We start from the raw sequence: 7,685 nt of genomic DNA on the forward strand, positions 1-7,685 counted from the left end.
TTCAAGTCAAGGGCGGACTTGCAACTGGAACAATTACACAAAACTATGATACCATTTGTAAATCGAGGGTGGACTTGCAACTGGTACAACAACTACGAGCCCAATTGCGACTCGATTATGGACTTGCAACTGGGACAAAAAAGGGGTTGGACCCCATTGATACGTCTCCGTCGTATCTGTAATTTTTGATTGTTTAATGCCAATATTCTATAACTTTCATATACTTTTGGCAACTATTATATTATTTTTGGACTAACATATTGATCCAGTGCCCAATGCCAGTTCCTGTTCGTTGCATGTTTTGTGTTTCGCAAAAAATCCATATCAAACAAAGTCCAAACGCGATAAAAATTTACGGAGATTTTTTCAGGAATAGATGTGATTTTCGGGAAGCAGAATCAACGCGAGACGATGCCCGAGGGGCCCACAAGCCCTAGGGGCGCACTCCCCTACCCAGGGCGTGCATGGCAGTCTTGTGGCCACCTCGTAGGTTGGTTGAAGGTGTCCTTCGGTCGCAAGGAAGCTTATATTCGGATAAAAATCGTGTTAAAATTTCAGCCCAATCGGAGTTACAGATCTCCAGGAATTTAAGAAACGGTGAAAGGCCAGAATCTAGGAACGCGGAAACAGAGAGAGAGATCCAATCTCGGAGGGGCTCCTGCCCCTCCGCCACCATGGAGGCCAAGGACCAGAGGGGAAACCCTCCTCCCATATAGGGGGGAGGTCAAGGGAGAATAAGAAGGAGGGGGCTCTCTCCCCCTCTCTCCCGGTGGCGCCGGAACACCGCCGGGGCAATCATCATGTGACGACGATCTACACCAACACCTTCATCATCTTCCCCAACATCTTCATCACCTTCCCCCATCTATATTCAGCGGTCCACTCTCCCGCAACCCGCTGTACCCTCTACTTGAACATGGTGCTTTATGCTTGATATTATTATCCAATGATGTGTTGCCATCCTATGATGCTTGAGTAGATTTTTGTTGTCCTATCGGTGATTGGTGAATTGCTATGATTGGTTTAATTTGCTTGTGGTTATGTTCCTGTCCTTTGTTGCCCATCATATGAGCGCGCGTGTGGATCACACCATAGGGTTAGTTGTATGTTGATAGGACTATATATTGGAGGGCAAGGGTGACAGCAGCTTCAGCCTAGCACAAAAATTCATGCATACGGGATTGAAGGGGGGGCCAATATATCTTAATGCTATGGTTGGGTTTTACCTTAATGAACATTAGTAGTTGTGGATGCTTGCTAATAGTTCCAATCATAAGTGCATAGAATTCCAAGTAATGGATGGCATGCTAGCAGTGGCCTCTCCCACAGAAAACTGGCTATCGGTCTAGTAACGTGGTCAATTGCTTAGGGACAATTTCCAAATCCTTCCACCACTTTTCCACACTCGTTAAACTAACTTAATAGTTTCTTTATCTAAACAGCCCCTAGTTTTTATTTACGTGCTCTTTATTATCTTGCAAACCTATCCTATAACACTTACAAAGTATTTCTAGTTTCATACTTGTTCTAGGTAAAGCGAATGTTAAGCATGCTGATACGTCTCCAACGTATCTACAATTTTTGATTGTTCCATGCTATCATATTATCTATTTTGGATGTTTAATGGGCTTTAATATGCTCTTTTATATTATTTTTGGGACTAACATATTAACCGAAGGCCCAGTGCCACTTTCTGTTTTTTTTGCCTATTTCAGTGTTTTGCAGAAAAGGAATACCAAACAGAATCCAAACGGAACGAAACCTTCGCGATGATATTTCTTGGAACAAACGCAATCCAGAAGACTTGGAGTTGAAGTCTGGAACTCCGCGAGGCGGCCACGAGGCAGGAGGGCGCGCCCAGGGGGGTAGGCGCGCCCCCACCCTCGTGGGCCCCACAAAGCTCCACCGACGTACTTCTTTCACCAATATATACTCTTATACCCTAGAAACATCAGGGGAGCCACAAAACCACTTTTCCACCGCCGCAACCTTCTGTACCCGTGAGATCTCATCTTGGGGCCTTTTCCGGTGATCTGCCGGAGGGGGAATCGATCATGAAGGCTTCTACATCAACACCATAGCCTCTCCGATGATGTGTGAGTAGTTTACCACAGACCTTCGGGTCCATAGTTATTAGCTAGATGGCTTCTTCTCTTTCTTTGATTCTCAATACAAAGTTCTCCTCGATGTTCTTGGAGATATATTCGATGTAATACTCTTTTGCGGTGTGTTTGCCGAGATCCGATGAATTGTGGATTTATGATCAAGTTTATCTATGAATAATATTTGGTTCTTCTCTGAATTCTTATATGCATGATTTGATATCTTTGCAAGTCTCTTCGAATTATCAGTTTAGTTTGGCCTACTAGATTGATCTTTCTTGCAATGGGAGAAGTGTTTAGCTTTGGGTTCAATCTTGCGGTGTCCTTTCCCAGTGACAGTATGGGCAGCAAGGCACATATTGTATTGTTGCCATCGAGGATAAAAAGATGGGGTTTATATCGTATTGCTTGAGTTTATCCCTGTACATCATGTCATCTTGCTTAATGCGTTACTCTGTTCTTATGAACTTAATACTCTAGATGCATGCTGGATAGCGGTCGATGTGTGGAGTAATAGTAGTAGATGCAGAATCGTTTCGGTCTACTTGACATGGACGTGATGCCTATATTCATGATCATTACCTAGATATTCTCATAACTATGCACTTTTCTATCAATTGCTCGGCAGAAATTTGTTCACCCACCGTAATACATGCTATCTTGAGAGAAGCCACTAGTGAAACCTATGGCCCCCGGGTCTATTTTCCATCATATAATCTTCTATTTTACATCATAGAAGTTTCCGATCTACAATTCTAGTTTCCTATTTATTTTATTTTGCAATCTTTACTTTCTAATCTATACAACAAAAATACCAAAAATATTTATCTTATTATCTGTATCAGATCTCACTTTTGCGAGTGACCGTGAAGGGATTGACAACCCCTTTATCGCGTTGGTTGCAAGGTTCTTGATTGTTTGTGCAGGTACTAGGTGACTTGCGTGTTATCTCCTACTGGATTGATACCTTGGTTCTCAAAAACTGAGGGAAATACTTACGCTACTTTGTTGCATCACCCTTTCCTCTTCAAGTGAAAACCAACGCATGCTCAAGAGGTAGCAAGAAGGATTTCTGGCGCCGTTGCCGGGGAGATCTACGCTCAAGTCAAGACATACCAAGTATCCATCACAAACTCTTCTTCCTCGCATTACATTATTTGCCATTCGCCTCTCATTTTCCTGTCCCCCACTTCTAAAATGATTTTCAAAAACCTTTGCCTCCTCTTGTTGTCCTCTTGTTTGCTTAAGTTTGCTTTTCTGTCGCTATGGCCGAACCAAAAGGGGCTAAGGGTTTTTTTCCCGGGTTTTAATACTTTGGATAGTCCCTCTGTCCTTTCTAAGCTCATAAATAATGATGCTATGCAAAGACCTACCGGGGTTATTGATGAGAGTTTGAATAATTTCGATGAAGATGACCCCGAAATTTTTCGTTATTTTCTTGATGAAACTTTGAAGATGCTTGGGATAGGCTATTAAGAATCCGAGCCAGCTATGTGCCCCAATATCAAATTGAGATATACTTAAATTTTTTTTTATGTTGGCTTACCATCTTCTTTCAAGCAAGTTTTGGATTCTATTTTTGAAGAAGGTTTTCTTGAGGGGGATGCCATCGATATTTATGAAAAGATGAAAACTATATTTGGGCACCCTACACTACTAGGAAAAGGGCTATAGCTAATATGGACATTAATGGCGCACCACAGATGTGGTGCGCCACTGCTATATAGCAGTAGCGCACCATGTGTAGGTGCGCCATTAGTGTCCATATCACTAATGGCGCACCACACCCACGGTGCGCCACTACTAACAATTTTTTTTATTTTTCCAAAACTAGTAATGGCGCACCAGGGCATAGTGCGCCATTACTAGTTTTAACTAGTAATGGCGCACCACACACTCTGTGCGCCACTACTAACAATTTTTTTTACTTTTTTTCAAAACTAGTAATGGCGCACCAGTGTATAGTGCGCCATTACTAGTTCAAACTAGTAATGGCGCACCACAACCACGATGCGCCACTACTAACAATTATAATTTTTTTTAACAAAACTAGTAATGGCGCACCACGTAACAGGTGCGCCATTAGTAACCAGGGTTACTAATGGCACATTATTAGGTGGTGCACCATTGGTAACCTGAGAGCAGCTAGATATTTTGGACAGCCACCTACCACACTCACTTTCCCCACTTCGTTCTCTCCACCTCCTCCTCGAAGCTTGTCTCGGCTGCCTCCTCCTCCTCACCTCATTTGCACCATAGATTCACCCAAATTAAGTGGTTAAATTTCCTTTTTTTGATAGGTAAGTAAGGGGAAAGCTTCTTTATGTTGTAGATCTACTTTTTTTCTCCCTCCAACAACGTGCACATGCACTTTTTATGGCCTAGATCTACGTATGTTTGTGGTGTTGCATATGTTTGTGTTTGCATGTACTGGTATTTGAAATGCGATAGTTGCCAATATTTTGCCGGAATGTTGATTCATTTCCGTTTCGGCGAGAATTTGGCACTATGCATTCTTTTTGGTCCTATTTTTAGGCAAAGTCATGCCAAATTTTTTTTGGTTCTAAAATATCGTTTTGCTCTACCCCGCAGGCGACCATGGTCCGCATGATGACCGAAGGCATCGTGAATAGGTTTTTGAGCTCCGCGAAGGCCGAGATGCTTCAAAAGAACGAGACGGAGATAAGATGTCCATGTCGAAGATGCAAGCTGAAGAGCCTTATTACGGACCCGGATTCCGGACAGGTGCGGGACCACCTGCTCTTGCGTGGTTTCATGGATGGCTATCGGTGGCAAGGTAATGAAGATGACTATGAAGTCGTCCATGGGGGCCGGGCAAGAAATGAGGAAGGGCAGCAAGACAACCGCGGCAAGGGCGGGCGAGAAGATGAAGAGTCTCCAGGACATGATCACGACGGTGATGCAGTACACAGTCATCATGTAGAAGATGCCAGACATGATGATGAGGAAGATCAAGACGAAGGGCATGATCATGAAGATGAAGATGCCAGAGCAGACGACGATGGACCATCGATGGGCTGGGTGCAGGACCCTCATATTCAAGAGCTGCTTCTCAAGCAGATGGATAACGCAAGAGCTGCCGCCCGAGAAAGCCAAGCTGGATCAAGTGGAGATAGACGCGGTTACTCCATTGTATGAAGGATGCAGGCTCGAGGATACCCGCCTGAAAGTAACGCTCATGGCTCTGGAGATGAAGGTAAAACACAAAATGACCGACGCATGCTTCGACGAGAACATGTCATTCTGGCATGAACGTCTTCCCAAGGGGAACAAGTGCCCGACCAGTTTAGAGGAGGCGAAGAAAATCGTGTGTCCTCTGGATTTACCGCACGTGAAATACCATGTGTGCATGAACAATTGCATCATTTATCGGGACGAGCACGCGGAGTCTACCATATGTCCAGTGTGCGGCGTCACTCGATACAAGAAGAGGAAGAAAGCTCCTCGAAAAGTGGTGTGGTACTTTCCGATCACTCCTCGTCTGCAGCGGTATTTCGCGGACCCTAAGGTAGCAAAGCTCCTACGTTGGCACTTGGATAGGGAGGAGAAGAAGCGAGAAGATGACGGAAATGATCTGGAGATAAATAAAAAAGACAAGATGCTGAGTCACCCTAAGGATGCGAGCCAGTGGCAAGCGTTGAACTTCGAACACCCAGAATTTGGGGATGATCCAAGGAACATCGTGCTGGGCGCGAGCACCGATGGAGTCAATCCGTTTGGCAGCCAGAGAAGCACACATAGCACCTGGCCTGTGTTTGTGTGGATGTACAACCTTCCCCCTGGTTGTGCATGAAGAGGAAGTACATTCACATCAATCTATATCTGGGGCTGCTGAAAGAGGAGCTAGACACGCTGTGGAAAACGCCAGCCAATACGTGGGATGCCGCAGAGAAAGAATATTTCCCTATGAGAGCCGCACTGCCAGGATAGTGCACGACTATCTCGGTTACAGATATGTCGCGGGGCAGGTGGTCCACGGATTTTCTGGATGCGTCAGGTGCATGGATGACACAACGTATCGCCAGCTAGATAGAGATCCTGGGTCTTCGAAAATCATGCTCATGGGACATCGAAGGTGGCTTCGCGACGATGACTCATGGAGAAAACGCAAGGATCTGTTCGATGGTGAAACCGAACCCCGAAGACGCCCGCGTACGAGGTGCGGCGAGGAAATGGACGAGCTGTTGAAAAATTGGAAAGATTGCCCACTGTCGGGAAAGAAGCAAAAGGCGCCAGAGCCGGGAAAGAAGCGAAAGGCACCAGAGCCGCTGCTGAAGGTATGGAAAACGAGGTCTGTTTTCTGGGACTTGCCGTACTGGAAGATCCTCCGTGTGCCTCACAGCCTTGATGTCATGCATATCACGAAGAACGTGTGCGAGAGTCTGCTTGGTACCCTGCTCAACATGCCAGAGAGGACCAAAGATGGGCCGAAAGCAAGGGCAGACTTGAAATCAATGGGCATCAGGGAGGAGTTTCACGCTAATGATGATGATGATGATGAGGCGAAGCAGGACACGGAAAGTCGTCGCAAAGGCAAAAAGGCCAAGAAGATCGGAAATGACTACCCTCCCGCGTGCTTCACTCTAAGTCAGGAGGAGATCGAGAAGTTTTTCACCTGCCTCATAGGAGTAAAACTTCCTTACGGTTACGCGGGGAAGATAAGCAGATACCTAGACTCAGCGAAGCAGAAGTTCAGTGGGATGAAGTCTCACGACTGTCACGTGCTAATGACGCAGATACTTCCAGTTGCAATCCGTGGGATCATGGACGCGCACGTCCGTCAAACGCTATTTGGCCTATGCAACTTTTTCGACGTCATCTCTCGGAAGTCGGTTGGCGTGAGGCAACTCAGAAGGCTACAGGAAGAGATCGTGGTGATACTATGCGAGCTTGAGATGTACTTCCCGCCCGCATTCTTCGATGTTATGGTGCATCTGCTGGTCCATATCGTGGAGGATATCATCCAACTCGGGCCGACGTTCCTGCATAGCATGATGCCGTTCGAAAGGATGAATGGTGTCATCAAAGGATACCTTTGCAACATGTCACGCCCAGAGGGAAGCATAGCCAGGGGCTTTCTGACCGAGGAGTGCATCTCCTACTGCACGAATTATCTAGGCATCGAGAACCCCGTTGGTCTGCCCATCAACAGGCACCTCGGCAGGCTCGCTGGATGGGGTCACCGCGATGGTCACCGCGAAATGCATGTCGACTTCGAGGGTTGACTCGCCGACTTTGAAAGAGCAAATCTAGTCGCGTTACAACACATAGACGTGGTCGATCCTTGGGTGGTAGAGCACAAAACCTTTATTGAGAAGACGTACAATGACCGAGGTGAACAGAGGACGGACGGAGATATAATCAAAGAGCACAACTCATGTTTCACGTGTTGGTTCAAGGAGAAGCTTCTGTCGTACCCTTTACACGAGGATTCTTCCGCGGAAGAGAAACTCATATTCGCCTTGTCACAGGGCGCTGAGCACAACCTGATGGAGTCGCCAATGAGCAAGACTTCGACAAGTATGGCAACCCGAAGATGGAACATGACGACGACGACGAAGT

The sequence above is a fragment of the Triticum aestivum genome, chromosome 7D (assembly GCF_018294505.1).
Source record: "Triticum aestivum cultivar Chinese Spring chromosome 7D, IWGSC CS RefSeq v2.1, whole genome shotgun sequence".
NCBI lineage: Eukaryota > Viridiplantae > Streptophyta > Magnoliopsida > Poales > Poaceae > Triticum > Triticum aestivum.